The following is a 23,442-nucleotide window of genomic DNA, read 5'->3' on the forward strand; positions in this document are numbered from 1 at the left end:
ATTCTGGTTTCTCAGTGTCTTTCTTGGGATAGGGCTTCCCTTTCCACTCTGGAGCACTTAGTGGAAAAGTCAGGCAGAGAAAGGCTACTAGTAGCCTGCCCTCAATCCTCTTTCCCTATCTCACCAATTACTAAGCCCCTCTGTTTACTAGATGTAGCATAGGTTTACTTTACCTGGCTTCCCTTGATAAAATGGCTGAGCTAAACAGAAGTCACTGGATGGCCCTGATGGGAGGTGTCTCCTTTCCCTTCCCTCCCACATCTAGTTCCATCCCACATTGAGGTAACCCTGAGTGCACACATATGGCCAAACCTGCTTCATCTCTTACACATAGCAGCCCTTGGCCACCCTCAGGCCTAGCAGTGCTACCTATGGGGACTTGCATAGTAGCTTCTAGAAGAGGTTATGGGATCATCTAACTGGGCATGTCATCTTGGCTTCATCAATTCCTTACCCACTGGAGAGAAGAATAGCCCATCCATAAGAGCCAGAGGGAGCTCTGTAGGACCTGAAGCCTGAGCCAAGACTTCTCTCATCAGGGCAGCACTCTTGCTAGGCTTCCTGTATCAGTGCAGATCTGCCTCTGTAGGGACATCAGAGATTGGGCCCATTTCTTGTTTCTTGGACTATTGAGAATTCATTCTCCTTGTCCAAGGAATGACAAGTTGTTATTCCAAGTTGATTTCTTGTCCCGACCCATTCTGTGTTGTAACTGACAAGGTCTTTCTCCAAAGAAGCAAACACCTTAGTTCATCTGCTGGGGCATCCCTTCTAGAAGCTTACCTAGCTGCACCTCAGCCCACCCTTCCTGAGCAGGCTCCCTCTTTGGTGCTCGAAAGCCATAAGCCTGTGACTTGCCCACTCCATTCATGTGACCCTATCCCTGCACCTGCAGGCACGGTGCCTGCCACCCACTTCCTGTTTGAGACCGACTCCCCCCCCCCGGAGGCTCTCCACTCCCAGCTGTCCCACTCCCTTCCTGGGCCCTCTGCTGCTCAATATAGAAACTTGGGACAGATGTTTTTGGTAAACCACTGGGCTGTGGCTAACCTGTGGGGGATGGTATGGTGACTGCACGTGTGTGTGTGTGTGTGTGTGTGTGTGTGTGTGTGTATCCCCTTCCCCCCAGTCTTTCTCCGGGCCATTTGGGCTCTCTCGTAGAGCAAGCTATGAATTTATTTATTAGTGGCAGTGACTGTGAGAGCCATGGCAATAAATAATGGTGGCTAAGGACTTTGGGGATATGTCATCCTCCAAATCAAATTTTTTTCCAGTTACGTGTTAAGGTCAGGCGGTTCCATCTGCAGCACCAGTTATGAGGCTCTGAGCAGAGCTGAGAGGCCCCCACCCCCTCCATTACAGAGGAGGAAACCAGGCGCAGAGAGGAAAAAGGACCTGACCCAAGCATTCTGCCTCCAAGAGTCTCTCTGTGAACCCAAGTGGGTCTGTCCTCACAGGCTTTCTCTGGGAACTCTGTAAACTACAGTAACTCCTTAACTTAACATAGGGGGCTATGTGAGAGTCTGTGGATTCAGAGGAGGCTTCTGAGAGACCTTCTAGATGCTGAGTGGCCAGGGGCTGATGGGCTGCTCAGTGCTCCAGAGGACAGGCAGGGCCTCCCACCCATGGTTAGTGAGGGAAGTGCTCTCTGCACCCACCCATGAGATGGGTGTCTGTTCTGGGGCCAGAACATGATGACATCCCTGCTCCTGGGAGGCATCCCTGCTGCTCAGAGCAGGTCAGCAAACCCCCTGTAAGATGGTTATGCTAGAAAAAGATGACAAATTCGTTTGTTTATGCGGATCTAGGGATCAAAGCCGGGTCATGTGCATGCTTAGGCAAGTGCTGTACCACTGAGCCACACTCCGAGCTCCTAAGTCCCATTTTATCTTATTTTTAAAAATTTTTTTAGTTGTAGAAGGACACAATACTTTTACTTTATTTATTTATTTTTATGTGGTGCTGAGGTGCAAACCCAGTGCCTCACATGGTCTAGGCAAGCGCTCTACCACTGAGCTATCGCTGCAGCCCCCAAGTCCCACTTTAAAAGTGAAATAGAGTAAGCCTATTTGGACAGTGTGTATAATGGTTGTATTTGTGTACACATGTGATGTGTACATGAGTGTAGATGTGAGTATATGCATTTGAATGTGTTTAAAGGTATATTTTGTGTGTGCACATTTGAGCAAATGTGTGTGTGTGTGCATTGTGGCTGGGCCCACTGTGAGAGCATGTGTGTATGCATGTATGCATGCATTTGTGTCATGTGTGTACACATCTGTGCATTTATGCCACATGTGTAAGTGTGTTTATGAAGAATAGCTCAGACCATGGAGTCGTGTTGGACCTGTTTTGTCGCCCACCATGGGAGGAAGTGGCAGCACCGTGACAAGCCACCTGTGCTGGCCAGTCTTCCCTCCAGTCGCCATCTTTTTTCTTTCTGCCAGCACCTTCCTTTAGGGACTGCTACAAGTTTAGTGCTGCCTAAAGATGATCTGTCCTTTCAGAAGCAGAGCAGTGCATGCCCCTTGTAAAACAAACTAGAAAATCTGGAAGAACACAAAGAAGAAAATAAAAATTGCCTTTTGTCCCTAGACTTAGAGTCCTGGCCACAGCTTAATAAATTCTCCAAGCAATGGCTGTGACTTAGGACCAGAGGAGAAGGAAACATGGACACCATCTTACTCCAAGGCTCTTGCTCTCTGGCCCCATAGTCAAGTCTTTGGAACCTCAAGGGTCCTATGCTGCCTTGTTATTGTCATTGTTGAATTCGTCATGATTCATAAGGTACCCAAGGTGGCCAAGTTGGTCTGAGCTATAGAGATAGTCACAGACCTGGGTTTAAGTCAGGTCTCCAACCAACTTGAAATTTGCTTCACCTTGGTTGATTTGGTCTCTAACTATCCCCAATCCTGTTTCCCCCTCTCTACAATGGAAGAAAAATAACAATTGAAGGATGGTTTTCAAGGTTAGAAATTTTGCCTGTCTTTTTTCTGTTTGCTCTCAGATCCTTGTTTCCCCCTTTCCACTTTCTGCTCCATGTTGTGGAGAGAGATACTTCCAAAGTTACTTCCCCTCAGACTTCTGGATAGGTTTGGTCAAGTGAATAGAAGGTTCAAGGGTGGGAGGTCAAGAGAAGTCAGGTGTCTCTCTGTCCCTCTCTGCTTCCGGCGGTGTCTCAGACAGTGGCTGCATCTTTGCTGTGGTACCAGTTCTGGGGGTGGCTCCAGAACCATAGGCTCTGGTAACCCTTCTTTCTCCCTTTGTCTCTTCTTGTCCCAGGCTTGGTGGTGGTAGTGATGATTGCCTGCTGTCACTGAACTCTAGATCTCCTTAACATCCTCAGCATGACTCCTCAGCAATTCAAAGCTGCAAAACAAATTCCCTGTATTAAATTCCCTTTGTTGAAAGGCAAGGTGTGGTCTTGATTTTGAGCTAGGGCCCTAGCTGACAGAAATGACATGCATGGCAGTATCTGGTACATAGAGGATAATCATCTTGTGGCACTGTGGTCCACAGCTGTGGCTCCTTATGAGCTTGTTAGGAATTCACCAGCCAACTCCTCTCTCCCACAAGTGAAGAGATTATGAGTCCTGCCTTCTTCCTTCTCTTGAGCCAAGACCGAATTAGGTTCTTTTTGCTCTTTTAGTTGCATGGACCAGGAATAAGGGAAAGGACTCTGGAATGAGGCAGCTCTGGGTCTGAATCTCAGATTCACTATGACTAGCTGGGTTATCTGGAGCCTATCACTTCAACTCAGCTGCATTGGGTTGGGGGTATATCTCAGTGGTAGGAGCACTTTCCTAACATGTACAAGATTCTGGGTTCCATCCCCAGTACTGTAAAACAAAAACAAAATAACTCAGCTGAATGATCGAAAACTAGGGGATAAGAATGGCTAATTGATAGAGATGGTGTATACATTGTGCATGATGAAAAGATTAAGCTTTTGCTTTTGGTGACTATTAAGGTTAATATCACTACCACAGCCCCCTTCTTCTAAAGAACTCTGGTTCTTTTCACTTGGATTTGGGTCAATGGACATAAAAATTGCTCATCCTTCTTTCTTCCCAATATCTCTTGATATGAGGAGCATGAAGGTTGCTAGGAAAGATAGGCAAATTTGCAAAGGTGCCAAGAATCAGAAAGGTAGCATCTGAGAATCTTTCCTCTTGATGGTGGAAGCATCCATGGATTGAGATCATCACCCAAAAGATGGGGACCCAGCCATGATGGAGAATTGAGCCTGGCAGGGTCTCAGAAGTGCAGAGCCAAGGTCTAGGGGGCCCCAAGGGAAGGCCCGGTTTGGCACACATGCAACTGAGAACAGTTGTGCAGAGTGGTTATCTGTTTCTTCCTCAGAAGATACTTAGAAATAGCTCTTGGAATTCACCCTGCCCCTTCCCTCCTCCCACCAGGTCACATGTTTGCTTCCATCTGTCATACCTTTTCATTTCTTGTCCAGAAAACTTCTACACATCCTTGAAAACCCAGTTGAGTTATCACTCTGGGGACTTTTGGTATCATCCCCAGGTATCATTGATGATATCATTCCCTGTACTTTCAAGCTCATAAGTGCTTCTGTTGTGGCAATAGCACCTTCTCTGTGTACACCTAATGGCTTATAGATCCTTTTCTTATGGCACCTGCCACATTTCCTACAGTAATAGCAGTAGACAAAAGGATAGCTGGCAACTTCAACAGCAATTGCCACAATGAGGAGACAGGTGTTTAAACCCACCACAACCTGGTTCTAGAGTATATGCTTTTAACCTTCCTCATTTTGCATGTGAACCTCTAGAGGAGAGTCCTGATTATACCCTTCTTTGTGTCCCTAAGAACTGGCAGGGTGCCTGACACCAAGTGGTTCCTTAAAAGCTAGATGAAATAAAAGAACATTCCATAATACTGATGTACCAAGGTTTGTTAAATCTTTTCTCTTATGTTGCTGTGAATATTTCCGGGCATCTCTCTTTTTTGGGCTGGATTATTTTCTTTGGGTCATTTTCCAGGAGTGGAACGATTGAATCCGAGGATGTGGCACTTCCTTACTCTGCCACGTCATCTTCCGCCTTCCACAGCCACCAGCAGCAAAGAAGCACGTTCCTGGCAACCTTGCAAACACTGTTCTCACCTTGACCTTGACGTAGCTGTAATTAGAGGTGCCACGAAAGCCCTGGGGCCGGCGGCTGCGCGGAGTCCTTTGGAAGCTGCATCGGGGCCATCCGCGGCCAGCGAGCTGCACACGCCCGCCCAAGCTCCGCGCCGCCCGGCAGCCCTGCGGCTCTAGCCGCGCGCCCCCTCCCTCCTCCAGCTGCCTTGCTGGCAGCTGGATTCAGCCTGGGGGCGGGGACCAGATCCAGCATCCTCGCCTGACCACTTCACTGCCTCTGCTTCCTTATTTGGAGGGACAGGAGGTGGGGAGAGAAAAGAGTGGGTAGAGATGGCCCAGGGAGAAAAATGTAGGGCAGAGGAAGGTGAGGAGATGGGGAAGGGGTGTTTCTGAGTCGGGGGCGGGCGGGTTAAGCCTCCAGTCCCCCTTCGCATCGCTCCAGGGCTGGAACACGACAGCTCTTCGGATTTCTGCAGACCTCCCCCAAATCCTTAGCTTACCCAAGGAAAGGCGAACTCTTCGCCCTGGCTGGAGCTTCTCTCAGACCTGGCAACTCTGTCCTCAGGTTCCCTTCTGTGGCCCGATTGCACAGGACAGCAGGCAGAGGTTGCAGGCACCCCTCATCCTCCTGGCATGCCCTCCCCCTCCCCGCCCCTCTTTCCTCTTTGTCTCCTCCGCTTTTCATTGGCCTTTTTCCTCATTTTCTCTGGACATTTCCACTTGAACTACAAATAACAAAACTGCCAGAGACACTTATTTGGGCCAGGAACACCCAGGTAAGACTAGAGACACAGGGAAGCAGAGTCACCCTCTTGAATTCAAATACACCTATGAAGGGTGTTCTAACTAGTGAAGGGAATTTTAATCTGTACGTTTTAGGGTTCTCAGATAAAATTCAGAATGCCCAGTTCAATTTGAATTTCAGACAGGTAGTGGATAATATTTTATCTCCTGCTTGATTTAATATAAGTTATATCTGCAATATTGCATAGGGCACAATACAACCCATTCGTTGTTTGCCTGAAATTCAAAATTGAACTAGGCATCCTGTATTTTTATTTGCTAAAGCTGGCAAAGTGAATGTATTTCTTTTCTTTTCTTGAATTTTAAACTCCTGGATTCCACATCCCCCCAATCCTTTAGTCACTTTCCTTCTTTTGCCTTTTTGGTGGAGATTTTGCTCCTCAGAGAAGTATTCTCTTTTTAATTTCCCTCCTTCCCTGGATTTTATTTACTTTAGTTAAGTTACCCTGGGTCTCAATTTCAAAGTCTTTGATGTTATTACTAGAGACTGGGGTTGGGGATTGAGGCTGCATGAGCTTTTAGGAAGGTTTCTTCAGGACATTGGGAGGAAATTAAACCTCGGAAAATATGCTTGACATTTTTTTTTTTTTTTTTTTTTTTCTTTCTTTCTAAAAAGAAAGTCTGTGGGTCGAACTCCGTTATGGTCCCGGGAGCACGAACAGCAGAGTTAAGGCCAAAGAGCTCATTTCTCAATCCGCCACCAGCTGTAGCCCAGCCAGTGGGTGATTTATCTCCAGCTGCGGGGCCACTTTCTCAGGGTTTCCATCCTCAGCTGAACTTGCAGAGGGATCTGAGAAATCAAGTAGACTGGGACTTCCTATACTATAATATACACACAAGTCACTAGGGGAACTTGCTCTTTCTTTCTTCCTTTCTTTTTTTACAGTATGAGGATTGAATCCAGGGCCTTGTACTATATTCTCAGTTCTTTTTATTTTACTTTAAGACAGGGTCTAAATTTCTGATGCTGATCTCAAACTTGTGATCCTCCTGCTTCAGCCTCCTGATAGTTAGGATCACAAGAATGCACCTCTGCACCTGTCACTTATGGGCTTTAATAATTCCCCTGCTTGGGCTGACCCAGTATCACAACTCAGACTCTTGAGCTGGGACTCAGGACACAATTATAGAAAAATAAAACAAACAAGCAAAACTCCCCTGAGACCATTGGTTGGGAAAACTCTGAGTTGTGTGATTCTTTTCTGTTGGTCATCTGTTGTGGTTTAGATCTTTAATGTGCCCCCAAAAGTTCATGTGTTAGGCAATGCAGAAAAGTTCAGAGGTGAGGTGTTTGAGGATTATGAGGGCTGAAACCTCATTAGTGGATCAATTCATCTGATGGATTAATAATTTGAATGAATACTGAGTAGTAACTGTTGGCAGGTGGGGCGTGACTGAAGGAAGTAGGACACTGGGGGGCGTGCCCTTGGACTATATCTTGTCCCTGGCTCCTCTTTCTTGATCTCTGCTTCCCTGCTGCCATAAGCTGAGCAACTTTCCTATGCCACGCCATGATGCTCTACCTCACCTCAGGCCCAGAGCAATAGAGTTGCTCAAACATGTCTTAAACCTCTAAAACTGTGAGCCCCCAAAGAAACTTTTCTTCCTCCAACTCATTCTTGTAAGGTATTTGGGTTACACAAAGCTGACTAATATGATGCCTACTCTTGTGTGAACAGTTTCCCATAGAATTGACCAACTTCATAAATTACCCACTAGTGGCTTCCTTCCCTTCCTTGTTCCTCTTCCCACTTTTCTATGATGTTTCCTGAGATCACCTCCTATGTCATCTACTTGCCCTTGAATCTGTCTGTCTGGGTCTGCTTTGGGGAGATCTTAGTTTCATGGGTTATGTTTGCCCACAGATGGTTTTCTGATTTAAATCATGAATTCTCTTAAAAGGCTGCTTGGAGTAGTAGAAAATCCTAGTGTTGGAAGCTCTGTGGCTGAGACATTTTAAGTTATTGTGGATATAGTCATTGTGAAATAATTTTTAAAAAAATGAAGCTGGGTAGTTTCCAAGCCTGAGTTCTTCACTTCTACATTCAGGCCAATAGTGCTGCCTGTTTTTGTTGTTGAATAAAATAGCAGATATTGAAGATAGAATTATTAGTCCCTATTTTCACTTCCCCATGGCAGCATTAGTATTATATATTCATGCCATTCCCATACTGATTGCTTGTAGTCTTAACTGTGTGACTTGCCATGGCCAATAGAAGTTGGCAGACATGATGAAAGTAAAGGCTTAAGTGGGCTTGTGCTATTAAGTTTGTTCTTTCACTCATGTTTTTCTTGATAGATCATTTATTAAGCAACTGCTGGTTCTAGAAGTATGGGGGACATACTAAGCATATTTGGACTTATCTTGTGGCCTGGAGTCAGGTTCATCTGAGCCCAGCTTAGATCAGCCAAACTTCACTTAACCTGCAGATGCTGTCATGTGCTGCTAAATTTTGTTATGCAGCTTTATTGTAGGATAGCTAACCAATACAATATTTATGAAAATGTTCAACACAGGGCTTCACACATTCTAGAAGCCCAGCACATACCAGTGCCTGTCTGTTCCCATCACACACATGAATGTGGAAGCTGAAACATTTCCTGATTCTTGTCCCTCAAATCAGACTTTTGGATCAAGACCTTGCAGCAAGGCATATGTTGGAATAGATGCTCCAGTTGGTAATGGGGTCCTGCCCATACACTCCTTCCTTCCTCATGTGACTCTGGTATATCCCTGATCAGAGGTGAGGACCTTTGTGATAATAACAACTCCTCTCCTAGCTCCTCTTTCAAAACAAGCTCAAGTTCATCTCTTCCTAAGCTTTCCTAGACCCCCCAACCACAAAGATTTCCCTCATTTTCTGTATCACTGGCTTAGCTCAAGGCATAATCTATTTTGTGTCATTTCATTTCTCACCCACCTTCAGCAATGATAACTCTAATATAGTAGGGGACATTAAAAAAATACTAATTGCATATTAGGATGATGCTAGGCGCTTGATGTATATGTTTGTTTAAAAGTCTAAGGAAGTTACCATTAATACTTCATTTGCAAATTGTCTAATGCTTTTGAGTTTTACATGAGTTGATGTTTCAAAAACCTGATTAATTATAAAAATCATTTTTAAAAACAGTCAACCTATCTTTATGGTGTAGGTAAAGGGATTATTTTCACTTTATGCATAAAGAAGTTCTGTCTCAGAGAGATTTGGTCATAACTTATAAAGTGGCTTAGGAGCTACCTGGACCCAGGTCCACCTGACTCCAGACCCATATCTCTACTCCCATCCTATGTAGCCAACTTGGTCTTTCTAACTAGATTGTAAGGTCTTTGAGAACAGATTAAAATATTGGGTGTATGTGGTGAATACATTACACACAGTAGCACATGTCCATTATTTGTTGGCTGACTGACTGAAGCCTCAGGGATCAAGCAAAGGATGCTCATCAAGCAAAGCTGCAGAGTTGGCTTTCTTGTAGAAGCATCCAACAGTTTGGGAACACTCTGTGCTTCCCACTCTTAGCATCCATCAGCCCTACTGAACCAATGCCTACCTTCTCTGTACTTCTGCTCAGTCTTGGGAGATCCATACATTCCTTAAAACCACACCATATCTCTGTGAGTCCTGGCAAGTGTTGGGATGCTTTTGATTGTAAGTAACAGGGACCTGATTTGGGCTGCAGTGTCCTTTCCCATCAGTTCTCTTCCTCTGACCTGTTCTGTATATCCACTTTGTTTTTAGGTGGTTTCCCCCAGATTTTAAGCGTGTGCATCCTCCATATAGTGTTTCCAGTTTCAGGATAATTGGGTCACCTTTGGACCACTCCCTGTGGCATTCTGTGGGAATTCCACTTACTAAATGATTTTGGTCTGGGTTATTTGTACCACCCACTATGGCAGAGGGGCTAGAACTTACTGAGACTGACATAAGTCAGGACCCTGGGGCTGGAGCAAGGTCAGACATACAACATTTTTGTGTCTGCCAAGTAGTAGAGGAAGGCTGGAAAGACATTTGAGAGCAACCCCAAGTCTAGATAGAAGTTGATGGCCATGCAGAGGAAGAGGTGGGTTGGGAGAGCAGAGTCTGTAGGAGGAGACCAGGCATCCCGAGTTGATTCTCAGACAATATTCTCTGACAGCGGTGTTCTCTGAGGCTGTATTAGCCCTTGGCAGAATTGTTTTTTCTCTCCCAGAGAGATGTCCTCTGTTCTTGGCTGGGTCTTAGTGTATGTGGGGGTTCCAGAATAGATCCTGGAACAAAGACTCTCATACCACTGATTTATTAAGGAAGCGCTCCCAGGGGAAACTGGAAAGGGGGTGAAGGAAGCAGGTCAGGGTAGCGAAGAAGCCATGCTAAGGATGATCTCAGGTCAAGACCCACAGAGGTACAGATTCCATAGGGAGAGATCTGGAGTTTGAGAGACACCTCAGAGTTATCCTGACCCTAGGCAAAGAAGCTGGACTTTTAGGCTCTTGCCTATTAGTCCCTGGCCAAAGGGTTCAGGCTAGGAGGATATACATTTCTGGGCACCTTGGGCTCATTGTTCCTCCAAGCAAGGTGACTCCAGTAGTCCAAGACAAGCCCTTCAAAGAAAAAACTCAGCTATGCAATGCAGGAAGCGAAAGCACTTCAGGGATGGAAGGGGTCAGGGACAAAAGGTAAAAGGTAAAAGGGACCCCAGGGATAGGGCAAAGTGCCAACATTGTCCACTCCAGGCTGGGATACACGTGTCTCTCTCACCCATAAACCGGGAATTTCCAACTCTGGCCCTCAGCCCTGATTCTACCTGCAGATGTGTTTTGCAAGCCATGCTGACTGCTCAATGCTTTAAAACTTCTGAATTAGTTGTCAACATTTAATCTCAAGTTTTTTTTTTTTTTTTTCAACAAAAAAACTAAATCTCTAACTCTTGAAAAATCAGATTTGTTATCGGAGGAACACATATCCATATGGCCACAGTTGGTGGATGTCACAGAGTCTGCTCAACCTAAACAATTTTACCTGGTGGCCCTGAAGCCACAGATCCCAATATTCTATTATGTCCCAAACATATTGCATAATTTTTCTTGTAGGAGAGCAAAGAGGAAAGAAATTTTTTTTTTTTTTTTTGGTATCCATATCTCGGAAATGGAAGAAAAAAATGCAAGGTCCATGGAGGGTTAATGTGGCTATGAGATATGTCTGGGTCTGAAGAGCAGCTCAAGGCACCATTAGGAAACCTCTGTCGTGGTGCCCGCTGGGCCCCTGCGGGCATGTGAGCTGTGTGCCTCCACCAGACTCTTGCTTTTCCACTAAGATCCAGCTGTTCTGCTCCCCCTCCTTCCATCCCATTTTTGTTAAAAGCAGCTGTTTTTCCCCTTCCAGCTCTCCAAGTGCTGATTTCATCTCTTTCCCGACAAAAGTTGGGAGCCAGGAGAAAAATGGTTTGGCAGAAAATCAACATGTGGAGGGAGGAAGAGGCAACACAGAGAAAGCAGAGGCCATGCAGGATCTGAGATGGGGTCTGAGCAGGATGGCTGGAGCCAGGTGCTGAAGACCCCAAGAGGCGAGAAGCCCCCATGGTCCAGGTGGGGCTCCTTGGAGTCGCTCTCCGTGGCTTTAGCTAGAGATGGAGGCCATTGTTCCTTGGCTGTATGGATTTCCTCTTTGTTGTAGCCTGAGAGGGGTGGGAGCAGCCAGTGGGGAGAGGGAGGGGAGACACTGGGGGCCCATAGCAGCTGACTCCTCTCCCTCAACTCCATTCCGCCTGCACATTTGAATACTTACATTTTATGTGGGTTATGCTAGGATGAAAGGAGACTGAGAGATGAGATGAGGGATGACTGAAGACTGGACAACTAGTCCACACGGCAAACCAGGACCTCTGGGTCAGGAAGGTGGACCAGGTCAGGAGAAGCTAGAGCTGGTATCCACACCCAAGCTGGGTCTGTGTTATGTCCTAGGAGCCTCGCTTAGTCCCCACAACCCCCCTAACAACAGTGGTCCCCTGGTTCTTTTCACCAAAACCTGCCTCCCCCAAATCCAGCTAAGCCAACATCTTTGACTAAGTTTTGGAAAAATTCCTTTCTCCTTAACTTTGCCAAAAAAGGTTTGAAATTTTCCAGAAGGATCACTTAACTAAGACACTAAGGGGGAAGCCCAGACATGGAGGAATGGGTGAGTTTACAGAGCACAGATGTCTGAGTCCAATTTGACTAAACATCTCGGGAAAGACCCGCTTGCTTGGTGGGCACTGGGCACGGCAGAGGAGGAGGTGTCTGTTCTTTGGAATTCCTTGACTCAGCCTGGCCTGGGCTGAAGGCTGGTGGAGCTTCTGGATAGAGATGGGGGTGGGTGACAGGGACCTTAGTGCATCTGGGGTACTGAACCCAGGTCTTGCCTGGGAAGGGGCTCTTTACCTTCCTGATCTGCCTTGGTTGAAACCAGGCCCTGTTTACAGCCCCCAGCCTTCTTGAGTCTTGGGCCTACCTCCATTAGTGCCAGAGGCCCTGAATTTTATCCTTCACTCTTCCCTAGAAGTTGCTGGCTCCTGGCTCCGGATGGGCCCTGCCTCCTGCCCAATATCACCCTGTCTCTCTCTGCCTGTACAGTTTTTCAAAGTGCCTTCACAGAGTTTGGGCTGTCTCTACCCTGGAGCAGCTGTGCTCTATGGGGTCCTCAAATAGGTCGGAACAGACTACCTGGAGCTGCTCATTTCCTGGACTGAACCACTTTGGGGGTCCCTTTCATGTTTGGGTTATGACTTGAGGGTTAACTTATCCTTGGGGGAACCATGGCTGACATACCCGAGTGTAAAGGCCATAAAAATACTTATTTTTTAAAATAGGTAATACATGTGCATGTTAATGTAATCAAACAAAAACAAAAGTGGCTTCCATTCCTGTCTCCCTCTCTCCTCTCCAGAGGCAACCACTGTCTTGTGCATCTTCCAGGGACATTTTACATAAATTATATATACATACATATATATATATAATGAAAAAATCCTATATACAGTTATAGTCGTCCCTCAGTATCCACGAAGGATTCATTCCAAGACCTCTTGAAAATACCAATATCTGAGGATGCTCAAATCTTTCATATAAAATTAGCATTTAACTTACCCATATCTTCCCATATACTTTAAATCATCTCCAGATTACTTGTAATGCCTGATGCAATGTAAATGCTATGTAAATAGTTGTTATACTGTATTGTTTAGGGCATAATGACAAGGAAAAAAATGCACATATTGAGTATGTACACAGTTTAAAATTTTTTTTTCCTGAACATTTTCAAGTTGCAGTTGGTTGAATCCAAGGATGCAGAACCCATGGATATAGAGAGTGGACCGTATCCGTATCCATTTTTCCTAATGTAAATGCTTTTATGGGTTTAGTTTTAAGTTTCTGATCCATCTGGAATTTATTTGGCATGAGGAATAAGGTAGGGATTCAGCTTTAATTTTTCCCAGATGGTGATCACCCCATTGTCCCAATGAATTGGGATCTTTAGAATAATCCAGCTTTTCTCCACTGATTTAAGTTATGAAACAAATGCTCCTTAAAGATTTCTTTGGCACATATTTATCATGGAGGCAAAAGGAGGGAGGGCTGCTGGATGCTGTCTTAGCCTCAGCTCTGTCTTTTTTTTTTTTTTTTTCCAGTACTGGGGATTGTACCCAGTGGTGCTCTACCACTGACCTACATCTTCAATATATATATATATATATATATATATATATATATATATATATATATATTTTTTTTTTTTTTTTTTTTTTTTTTTTAATTTTGAGACAGGGTCTTGCTGTTACCTAGGCTGGACTTGAACTTGCCATCCTTCTGCCTCAGCCTCCTGAGTTGCTGGGGTTACAAACATGGGCCCCTGCATCCTGCTCAGCTGTATCTTCTTGAATAGATCAGTTCAGGATACAAACTTGCAAACGGGTTCTCCCTTTAGCAGGCAGCTTAGTGATGCCTGTTACTGCTCAGAACTTTCTTTATCCATACAGCTTACTCAAGTGATCCTTCCAGGCCCTTGCTCTTCACTTCCTTGCACAGTTCCCTCTAGGAATTGTGATTTTCTCCATCTCCTCATATTTCTAGGTTGTTGCCTGGTCCGTTTCCTCACTAATGCAGAGTTCTGTGGACGCCGCTGGTGGGGTGCCTGCTTGTACTCATCTCTATATCCAGGGTGTGAGATTGAGAATCAGAACCCACTTTTCAGTAAATACACCTTCTATTCTGTTTCAAGGGATGGAGAAAAATAGGGTTGGAGAGATTAAGCTACTTGCCCAAGGTCCCACTTTATGAGCAAGTATAGGATTTGAATCTAGCTCTGACTCCAGAGCCTGAACTCTTAACGTCTTGGGTGCTGTCAGAAACAGGCAGTCTTTGTGGCTCACAGATGCTCCACTGGCACTGAGAGAGGCCCAGGAGGCCTTGAAATGGTGAGGTCAATTCAAGGGTGTTGTCCTCTGCATTCCCAGATCCCCCCAGGGCCACTGCTACATGCTATCCCTCATTGCGGGTTCCACCCAGTCACCAGAACCTGGCTTCCTGGGCTTTCCTTTGGATTCCCATGGGTGCCATAAAAATTCCACTCCAGAGAACCCTGTCAATGCCCCTTGATGCTGGACACTCATGGATAGTAATGAGTTTTATTTTTCATTATCTCCAGTTTTAATAGGAAAGGCCACACAGAGGCCAGTCTAAGCTCTGGATTCCCTGCTACTAACATGTGATAGACTTCGTCTACCCTGGCTTCCAGCTCTCACCCTGCCTGTCCCTGCTTCCAGAGTGCTGGGAATGCCCATTATGCATTCTGTCCTTAAAGGCCACCTTTTTTTTTTTTTTTTTTTTCTTTCTCTTTTTCTAAATCTGAGCTTATTCAAAGAAAAATGAATTTGACTTGGCATATGAAAAAGGTCAGGACATTACACTGTTGGAAATGTTTATGTGCTTGAAAAGAATGAAGACTTCTCTCACAGGTAAGTTCCTCAACCTCTTCACTGTGAGAGGTTCATCCATTCATGGAGTACAAACAAAGTGATTTTATCTGGTCCTGTCCTCCCCGGGTGGTAACAGGTCAGCTGGCCACCAGGCTAAATGGGAGGGATTCGTTTTTTCATTAAAATATGAAGAGCAACAATGGCCTGGAATCTGCCAACACTCAGATTCTTTTTTCCATTCATGAGCAAATGTTTACAAAGTATTTTTAAAAATTTTATGTGAAGTTTAGTTTCCCTCTGTTTTCATTTTGAAAAAATTTTAAACCCTAGAAAAATTGCAAGAATAATAACTATTAAATTCACCAACAATTAATATATTACCACATTTTCTATCTCTTTCTATATAACAGATACATTTGTTTTAAAAAGTCAGTAATATCTCCCCTTCCTCCTTTTTCGATTTATTTTCCCTTTTTTCCTGTTTTTTTCTTTTTTGTTTAAATATTTGAGAATAAGTGGCAGACATATGACATTTTGCCCAGACGTTTCTGCATCTGTCTTCTAAGATCAGGAGCATTCTCCCTCATAGGAACAAAACTGCTGGGAGGTGGTGGTACACACCTGTGATCCTAATCAATTTGGGAGGCTGAGGCAGGAGGATCACAAGTTTGAGGTCAACCTCAGCAACTTAGCAAGACCCCATCTCAAAATAAAAATAGTAAGGGTTGGGGATGGTTGGGTCAGTGGTCGAGCATCCCTGGATTCAAACCCCAGTACCAAGAAAAAAAGAGTAAAACCTTTATTACATCCAAGGAATTCCTATAGTCTTTCTGCATGAGCCATATTAAAATTTTGCCAGTTCCCCTCTGTTGTGGTTTGAATATGAGGTGTTCTGTAAAAGCTCCTGTGTTAACGCAGGCATGTGGAGGTGAAAAGATTGAATTATGAAAACTGTAACCTAATCAGTCTATTCTAGTTTGAAAGGACGAACTGGGTGGTAATAGCAGGCAGGTGGGTGTGGCTGGAGGACTAGGTCTCTGGGGACATGCCCATGCCCTGGAAGGATGCATCTTACCTGCTGCCCCTTTCCCTCTCTCTGTTTCATGGCTGCCAGGAGCTGAGAAGCTTTCCTCTGCCATGCCCTTCCAAAAGGTATAAAAATATATCTCAAGAGTCTCCCTCCTTCCTCTGTCTGCCAGCAGGAGACCCGGTTCCCTTCTTGGGAGGCAGACTCTGCTCCCAGTTTTTCTGTCTCCTTCCAAAGTAACATGTTCAACAGGTACTCTCGTGTCTAACTGCAGAGTTAGGGTGTGTCCCATGTGCCACTTCCTGTCCTGGAAACCTTGCAAGGCCCTTTCACATCTTACCTGGCCACCCAGATCTGGTGCTGTGACCTGATCCACCTTGAGGACTCACCTCACTCTACCTGTTACTGGCTTCCTAGGCTAGAGGCCTGACTCTGGGCATCCGACAAATCAGGCCTGGCCACTTGCCCCAAAAACGAAACAGAAAATTGTATTAGTGAAAAGCATGAAGGGAACTTTGATCAATGTAGCTACACTGGTCAGACAAGGGTATCCCCCCTTTAGCCCTATCTTCTAGGGGTCCACAATGACTTTGAGGTTTTAGTCAAAGGGGAATGAGGACAAGGGCTAGGGGTTTGCACAGTTAGAGGCTTCTCACAGCTGCAGAAGCAGGTGATCTTGATCAGGTGTGGTCTGTCCATCATGACCTCAGTATTGGTCAGGCAGGGCCTTATCAGTGGTAAGAAAGTTCCTGTTGCTTGGTGAGTAGCTTGGACTCATCACAAGCTATTTATCAGATCAGACCTTGTTCCAGGACTCCAAGGTGACTTGGAGCAAAGGAGGCAGATGCAAAATGAAGGCAGAGATGCCCAGTCTTTATTCTTCCATTTAGCCAGACATTGGACCTTCACAGGTGAGTGAAGAACCCAGCCCATGTGACATACCCTCTTGTTTGGAGAAGCCTGGTCATGATGGCCTCCTTCCATTCTCCCCTTTTGTCTGTGCCTTTTTCTGTCTCTGGAACATTCTTTCTTCCCTTTGCTCAACGGTCTTTGTGTGGTCCTGCCTGTCCCAACTCCCAGAACCTTTTCCTGGAAGCACCCCCCATTCCCAGGCAGGGTCACCTACCTGCTAAGGCCTTTTCAGGACACCCTGTTCCCTTTCCTTGCTCCAGGAGGGTGGAACCGCTTCTAATTTGGGCACCAAGTGCAGTGCTTGGTGCTTAACAGACTTTCAGTAAATATTTGTGGAGAGAGTAAATGCTTTTGTGAATCCTTTGCATCACAGCTGGAGGGCTCAGAGCCAGGGGTGGGGAGTGGGGCTGGGGGTGCAGGGAACCCCAGGCCTGGCGCTGAAGAAAGTTTCCTATGAAAGTCCAGCAAAAGCAGGTCGAGTCTTGGGTCAAGATTAAGAAGCCAGACGTCACAGTGGTGGATAGTGATGAGCAATGGGGCCAGCTGGACATCAGCTAGTAAGTAGCAGGCTCCTGCTCCACTGGGCCTGAGCTCCCCAGGCACAAAGCACATTCCTTAGGAGAGAAGGTGGGGAGGGGGGACCAGAGAAGGCATCTGATCAGGAAGAAGGGACCCAACCAAATAGGGAAGAAGAGTGGGGTCCCCCCAGGTGGGCTTGGGGCTTGTGTGTGGCTGCTTGTTTTGCAAAGTTACAAAATGGATGTGCAGAGGCTTGGTCATTGGTCAGGGTCTTCCCCTGGCAGAAGCCTCACAGAGTCTGAGGCCTAGCAAGGCTAAGGAAAGCCCTGTGTCTAGAGCCAGATTAGGCCACAGAAGGTGTAGACAAGGGGTTTGACCCCACTGAGTTCTACAGTGTCCCTTGGATCAGAGAAGGCTGTTTAAGGCAGGAGCAGGGAAACCTCTGCTGACAAGGAGGTTGCAGATGTTTGGCCTGAAGCCAGAGGGAAAAGCCGAGTTTATCCGCAGCACCCCACCCTCCCCATCACTGCCCACCTGAAGCCAGAAGTAGGATTGAGCCACTGTAGACTGCAAGGGGGAAAAGCACACTCTTGAAGAATCCCAACAGGCAATAGTGCATGCAGGTGGTTTTGTTTTATTTTGTTACTTTAGGTTTTTCTGTAACTTTCCAATTTTTTTTCAACTGTGAATGCCAATTATTTTTATACTTTTATGAGAGAAAAAAATAAAACCTTTTCAAAGATTCTGTACACATGCCCTGAAAATGTCATTGCCAGGGAATGGAAATGGAATCACCTAGGCAGCTTTAAAAATATGGATTCCTAGGTCCTACCCCAAGTGATTGAGATTTAATTGGTTAGAGGTGTTGCCTCCTCTGGTGATTAGAATGTACAGCCAGGTTGAGAGCCACTGTCCTAAAAGAGTATGCACAGGTCCAATGAAAGATATACTGTCAATCTCCATACCCAGGAAGGACATATCCAGTTGTATAAGTTGCATACTGCATAACTCCAGGTGACACCATTTACACAGCCTATAATGTGAAGAGTGCCTCACTGGAGTTGTACAAGGTGGCAGCCTTATAAGTATAGGAATGTAATTCATATGTTCACAGATATATAATTTAAACACCAATTGTATCTGTTAATTCCATCCCTCTAGAAGAGGATAAATGACATTCATTAGGGAATCAGATCATTTTAGAAGACTTAGTTTGTGTCATCTGAGATTTTAAAATCTTGGTGAAGCCCAGGACACAGATAAACAACATTCAATGCCAAGGTGACCCCTTAAGTCTGGAACTGTGAGTTCCACTGGGCACAGAGGTCTGAGAGGAGGAGAGGGCTAGGACATGTGCAGAAGTACAGTGTGAATGAGCAATTGATCAAGGTGTGGCTGGCGGGAGTCCCATGGGGAGAATGAGGCAGTAGTCATGTGAGGTTCTTCAACCTCGGCCGTGAGGCTTTGTCTCTGCCACTCCCCCCACTCAGAGATGGAATCGAATTCCCTGCCTTGATTCTGGGCTGGACGTGTTTTACAGCTATTACCTGATAGCCTTGTGGTGCTGAACCCAGGGCCCATGAGCTTCCTGGGAGAGCATCCATGAGTTCCTTAAAGTTAGGTGCATAAATGTGCATGAGTATTAAGGTCCTGGGAGAATCCAGAGCTTTCGTTAGATTCTAGAAGGAATGTAAAGGCGGGTGTTTATTGGACTCTGCCCTGGAGGTCAAATCTGTCTGTCCTCCTGGGCTGAGCCTCGCCCCAGCGGGCTTTCCCACATGCAGTGGTTCTCACACACACTTGGCCTCTGCCTGGGTCTGGCCAGTGGGAGCCCTGGCAGGAGTCAGAGGAGAGGAGGAGAATGAGGAAGGCTATTTATTCCTCCTGTGGCTGCAGCTGCATCTCAGTTGAAGGACTCCACTCACTGAAGGTGGCCTTCTCCATGGGACTCTGATTCCGCTAATCACTTCTAGCCCAGGGCTGATAATGGCTCAGTTGTTTTTAGCCCCAGGACACTGTTGAATCTTGTGATCCCACCCACACCTTTGTAAATAGTTCCTTCAATAACCCCAAATCAGCTGGGCATGGTGGCTCAGTACCTGTAATCCCAGTAACTTGGAAGGCTAAGGCAGGAGGATCACAAGTTGGAGGCCAGCCTGAGTAACTTAGGGAGGCCCTAAGCAACTTGACAAGACCTGTCTCAAAATAAAAAAAAATTAAAAGGACTGGGGAATGTAGCTCAGTGGATAAGTGACCCCCATACCCAATACCAAATGAATTAGTTAATTATTTAAAAAATAAAAATGAAAGTAAAAATAACCCAACCATGACTGTGGCATTTGTTTCCTCTTGAGACTCTAATGATCCCCTTCCTTGGACACAGCCTCTGATAGGAAAGTTGTGTGCCAGGAGTCTTGGGGGCATGTTCTTGGGCAAAAGGAAAAGTTGAGCAAGAGTCTGAGCCAACCCTACAGGAGGCCTGAAGCTGGAATATGGCCTTTAGAGGTATCCCTAAATCCAGGCCCTCAGCTGCATCCAAACTTGAACCAGTCATCAGATGTCCAAGGGAGGCAGAACCTTGGCAAAGTGGATCTCTCGGGGTGAGGGCAGTTCCCGGGAAGTATGCCTGGTGGTGGCCACAGGCCAGCCTCTCAGGCAGGGGGAGCCTTGGTCTCCAAGGGGGCTGAGGGTGGGGAAGAGGAGGCGTCCCACGGAACCCTCTGCAGACCCGACCTTACTTAGCCTGGTCAACTAGACTGCATCTTTTCTTATTTTTTTTGAACATGGGGACAATGTCTGGCCCAGAGTACGAGTCTGGCAAACATTTGTTGAATGAATAAATTGAATTACAGTGAGCTTCCTTGACACACGAAAATTTGTAACCCCAGAGCGCTTATGTATCATGGCTACTTTTTAAAATTTTGTTTTGAAATACTTTTGCACTTAGAGCAAACTTATAAAAATAGGACCAAAAAAACCCCTCCGGATTTCCCAATTGTTAACCCTTGGCTTCTCTCTCTCTGGTCCACACATACAAAAATGCTCAACCTATTATTCTTATCAATGTATGAAACACCAGAGAATGTTGGAGACCTCCTACCCTTTTGCCCCTAAATACTTCAGTGTCTACCTCCTAAACACAAGGACATCTTCTTTGTTTTGTTTTTATTAGTGCATTAGGAGAAGGTCTTCTTGTGTAAACTCTGAAATCTATCAAATTTGAGAGCTAGGACACCGACTCACAGATGTCATCCAATGCACAAACCTGCCCCCATTTCCCTGCTGGTTCCTGTAACAGCCCTTATAGAAACCCCCTGGGATCTCAGATCACATGGTACACTCAGTTATCCTGGGTCCCCCGTCTCCTTTCTTTGTCCTTCACGACCTTGGCATCTGGAAGACCTCAGACCTATTATTTTGAAAATAGTCTTCAGTTTGTATCTGTTCTGCCTTTCCACAGGATCATATTAAGACTGTGCCTTTGGCAGGAATATGACCCCTGTGGATCACTCATCTCCACACCTTGCAAGTTCAAAGTACGCAGCCTGGCTCTTATACCCTCCTCCTATCCTTCAGGGAGTAACTGCTGTACCCAGTTTCTATGCTTATGTCAAGGTCCAAGAGTTAAATGCCTACTGAAGGTCTCACACCTAATGACTGTCATCCGGGTACCTTTAACAGCAGCTCAGAATCTTCTCCACCACACCTGGGGAGATCAGTGAGGGTGACAAACACTTGTCCCTGTCCCTCAGCCTCCCGAAGGCTTTGCACCTGGCTTCCTAAGCCAGCTCTTTGCTGTTCTCCCCGCTTGCAGTGCTGGGGATGGAACCCAAGGCCTTACAGAAGCTTGGCATTTGCTCCATCACTGGGTTACATCTCCAGCCCTCCTTTGCTGGGTTAACCGCAGAGGCAAGCTGAGGAAGTTAGAGGCTGGCGAGGTTAAATTGATTTTCAAAAGATTACAGCATGTAGGTGCAGAGGCAGCCAAGTTGCACTTCTTTGTGGAAGCGTGGGTGGAACTTGAACTTGAGCTTGAGTAGTAGATGCACACCAGGTCCCTGCAGTGGCAGACAGAATTGCTGGGGTAGAGGCGAGAGGCCGTGCCAAGACCTGAGTGCGCTCTCTTTACAGTGCTCCAATCTGGAGAGGAATTCTGCAGAACCCTAGAGTTCCACATTAATACCTGGCCTCCCAGGTCTTATGATAGGATATAGGTCAAGGTAGGACATGGAGCATATTTTATTGAACAGTTCCTTTACTTGATTTATAATGGTTAAATACTAGGTATGTGGGCCGCCATTCAGGTCCCAGACTGGGCCTGCCCATATAGCTCACCAGGAGCTGAGCCAGGGCCAGTCCAGAACTGGCCAACACCAGGGCCACTGCGAGGAATCCCTCTGAGCTTATGGCTCATGGAGGAGTATGGATGAAGGAAAGGACAGGTAAATTGAAGAAGCTATGTTCATACTTTGAAGGGTGCTGCTAAGAGTGTTAGACTATCTCAAACTCATTCCAATTTGCAGAGCCGGGCAAACTGCTAGGATGCTGGATTTTGGGGATCCAGCTGCACGGAGGGACAAGTAAGGGAGCCATCCTGGAGTATCTTCAGGGCATCCTCCTGACCCATTAAGGAGAAGCTAATGACAAGGCTGAGGCAAAGAGGAGGAGGAGGGGAGCCCGCCCTGACTTGGGCTCCTCCTTGGCTTTCTCTGACCCAAAACCACACCCTGCACTGCAGGCTGCAGCTTCAATCCCAAGCTTAATTAAGAAGCACTTTTTCTCCTTGCTGGCTGGCAAAGGATCTGGATGGCACGGGCTGGGGCACAGGCCAGCGGGGACAGTGTCGCTGGGTTGCTTGTCAGCAAAGCATGTGTCTCCTGACCAAAGGAAAAAATTCAAAAGATGTTTGCTTATAATTTAAAGAAAGAATCAAAGACAGAAACTCTGGGTGTGGAAAATTCTTTTCAAAATCCTCTAGTTTTTTTTTTAAGGTGGTGGGGGTTACAGGGGGCTATGAATTTGAAACCCAGTGTTTCTCCAGCCTTCTGGGGAGCCAGTGGCAGTGAGCCTTTTCCCCTCAGGCTGTTGCCTCTCTGGCTGGAGAACATGTTTCCTGACATGGACGTGAGCTCATCTTTTTCCTCTCTTACTGGGAAATTCTGAAGGCATGAGGTAAACCGCATGTGGGCGGGAAGGAACGGGCAGGCTAGAGTCGCCAGGGTTTCCTCTCCTGGGAAGAAGTCTGCTGCCTGTGGACTGTTGAGACAGAACCTCCTTGGAGAGGGCGCAGGGGGCATTCAAGGTGCTTTTGAGTCTGCTTTTCTTGATCTTCTTGATTTTTTTAAAATTTATTTTTATTGTAAACAAATGGGATACATGTTGTTTCTGTTTGTACATGGAGTAACAGCATACCATTTGCATATTCATACATTTACATAGAGTAATGATGTTTGATTCATTCCGTTATTTTTTTCCTTCCCCCCCACCCCTCCCACCCCTCTTTTCCCTCTATACAGTCCCTCCTTCCTCCATTCTTGCCCCTCTCCCACCCCCCATTATGTGTCATCATCCGCTTATCAGTGAGATCATTCGCCTTTTGGATTTTTGAGGTTGGCTTATCTCACTTAATATGTATTCTCTGATTTCATCCATTTGCCTGCAAATGCCATAATTTTGTTATTCTTTATAGCTGAGTAATATTCCATTGTATATATATACCACAGTTTCTTTATCCATTCATCAATCGAAGGGCATCTAGGTTGGTTCCACAGTCTGGCTATTGTGAATTGAGCAGCTATGAACATTGATGTGGCTGTATCTCTGTAGTATGCTGATTTTAAGTCCTTTGGATATAGGCCGAGGAGTGGGATAGCTGGGTCAAATGGTAGGTCCATTCCAAGTTTTCTAAGAAATCTCCACACTGCTTTCCAGAGTGGCTGCACTAACTTGCAGCCCCACCAGCAATGTATGAGTGTACCTTTTCCCCCACATCCTCGCCAACACCTATTGTTGCTTGTATTCTTGATAACCGCCATTCTTCTTGAGTTTATGATCACTGTGAGTGCCTGATTTGACCCTGCGACTGGGTTTCTCCTAATTTAGAGGGGGTGATGACCAGTTGCTTCGTGGCTGA

At 45.9% G+C, this 23,442-nt stretch overlaps 1 long non-coding RNA gene across 2 annotated transcripts in view; it reads left to right on the plus strand.

The window, feature by feature from the left end:
* The first annotated feature begins 1,346 nt into the window (after positions 1 to 1,346).
* The window catches only part of LOC306653538, a 30,815-nt gene continuing 8,719 nt past the window's right edge, over positions 1,347 to 23,442 (plus strand). The window contains exons 1-2 of one of the 2 annotated variants that reach the window (XR_013761751.1): positions 1,358 to 1,439; positions 11,284 to 11,486. This is a non-coding gene — a long non-coding RNA (uncharacterized lncRNA). Of the gene's footprint in view, positions 1,440 to 11,283; positions 11,487 to 23,442 lie in introns of both variants that reach the window. The other variant, XR_013761750.1, reaches the window with a different exon arrangement.

The sequence above is a fragment of the Sciurus vulgaris genome (genome assembly GCF_902686455.1).
Source record: "Sciurus vulgaris genome assembly, chromosome: 2".
Classification (NCBI taxonomy): Eukaryota; Metazoa; Chordata; class Mammalia; order Rodentia; family Sciuridae; genus Sciurus; species Sciurus vulgaris.